The following is a 2,165-nucleotide window of genomic DNA, read 5'->3' as shown; positions in this document are numbered from 1 at the left end:
CGATATATATAATAAGCACACACTTAAAGCACATTGACAAAGAAAGGCTGAAAATGAAAGAATGTATAAAGTCTTATCATACAAATAAAAAGATGGTTCACTGAAAAAGACGCAAATTGGTTTTCAAACATATGAAACGATCCTACCCTCATAAAAAGTGTAATTCAAAATAAAACTACTCTAGAGGGGGCTGTTCACCCATCAAATTAGCAAAGATCAAAAGTCAGATAGCACATTAGTTGTTGGAAGTGAGACATAACAGGCACGTTCATGTATTGCTGGAAGGACTGTAAATTAGCCCAACATTTATAGAGTGTAACTTGATGTACAAATACATTGACTCTATGATGCAGCAATTCCAGTTTGATGAATTTATCCTATAGCAATCCTCACATGTATGTACAAGGATGCAGTATCAATGCAGTATTACCTGTAAGAGCAAATATTTTAAAGTTATTCGATATGTACATTAATCAAACTTATGAAGCCATTAAAAATGAAAATGTAGCTTTCAATGTATTTGTACAAAATGAGTTGCAAGATTAAGGGGGAAAGAAAGTGTCCCTATCAAGGGTCATTGCTAGCCCACATGTTGCTTTTGTACAAATTAGAAAAAGATGTTCCCTTCTCCTGCATGGATGCAGTCTTCGCCTGGGTCCATAGTTTGTAAGTGGAGCAGGAGAGGACTTTAGCTCCACATGCCCCTCAACCACACACTCTTATGGAGGAGAGCCTTAATGTGGGTGCCCTGGCTCCAGAGCAAAAACTTGCATTACTTTTAATATGGCATTTAAGAAAAAAGAATGCTGTGGGACTTCCCTGGTGGTCCAGTGGTTAAGACTCTGTGCTCCTAATGCAGGGGGCATGGGTTCAATCCCCAGTCAGGAAACTAAGATCCCGCAAGCCACACAGTGCGGCCAAAAAAAGAAAAAAGAACATTGCACCTTCATTTCTATTATTTTGGTACATAGACATACTATCAAACAGTTATCTGAGTAGAAATAATGAATTGAAGATATCTTAATGTAACCCATAAGGAAAATAATAATTGGTGGATCATTAAGATTTAATCATCTAGTGGAAAGAGTAGCATTTTATTTACCAGACAATCTTAATTTGTTTTCTGAATTGAATTAATTAATTAGTTAATTTAGTTCTTAACACCACTTGTTACTTTTGAATAGTATCATTAAAGTTTAAATTAGTAAAGTTTGTAAACAATGAATTGGAAGATGGACCATGGTGTCTCAAATTTGTATCAAACAAATGTTACAATCTATATTTCTATGATGCCTCTCTCTATAAATAGGTAGATAGATAGATATTTCATATCAATAAATATAAATGGTATAAGCTTTACTTATATGTGTGTGTATATGTATATATATATATAGAGAGAGAGAGAGTCAATTATCTACAAGTTTGGTCCATATCATACTCAGATATGGTTTGTTTTAAAGCTGTTAAACAAATATACAACAACATTTCAGTAACTTAACACATAATAACCCAATGCAGATGTTCCTGGTTGGTTGGTTGCTTTCCTCTTGAATGATCTGGATACACAGGGCTCTTTCCATCTTGTGCTCTGCCGTGACCTTGGAGTTTGGAGTCCTTGGCATACAACTGACAGAAAAGAAAAGAAAGAGTGGAGAATCCTTCCTCTTAAAAGCCTCAGACAGGAAGTGACAACTATCACTTCTACTCTTATCACATTGGTGAGATCTAGTCTTATGGCCGCACTTAAATACAAAGACTGCTGGAAATGTCTGAAGCTCCACAGATGTCAACCAAGAACAATGCTATACCATGAAAGGGGGAGCATGAATTTTTGATGAATAGCTAAATATCTCTGCCATAGAGTTGAATCTGACTGAATAATAACTTTGAATTTAGATGTTTGGCATTTTGTGAACTCAGGATTGGCCTATAAATGGGATGGAAGATTTAAGCGGAATACAGTACCTGATGATTCTTTTTTTTTGGTGTAATTATAATTTTATGATAAATCATGTTATCTTGATTAAGTCAATTACTACTATTCCTCTTTTTCCTTCAACATTCTTCTTTTTTGTTTCTTTTTCTTTTTAAAAATTTTTATACAAGTTTTAAAGGTTACTTTCCATTTACAGTTATTACAAAATATTGGCTATATTCCCCATGTT

At 34.4% G+C, this 2,165-nt stretch overlaps 1 non-coding gene across 1 annotated transcript; it reads left to right on the top strand.

The window, feature by feature from the left end:
- Positions 1 to 816: 816 nt before the first annotated feature.
- TRNAR-CCU (transfer RNA arginine (anticodon CCU)) lies at positions 817 to 889 on the top strand. The gene has a single exon. It is a non-coding gene; the product is annotated as a tRNA-Arg (tRNA).
- Positions 890 to 2,165: the final 1,276 nt, after the last annotated feature.

The sequence above is a fragment of the Balaenoptera acutorostrata genome, chromosome 1, assembly GCF_949987535.1.
Source record: "Balaenoptera acutorostrata chromosome 1, mBalAcu1.1, whole genome shotgun sequence".
NCBI classification, from domain to species: Eukaryota; Metazoa; Chordata; class Mammalia; order Artiodactyla; family Balaenopteridae; genus Balaenoptera; species Balaenoptera acutorostrata.
Note: the sequence above shows the minus strand (reverse complement) of the source record. Positions and strands in the feature narration are given on the sequence as shown.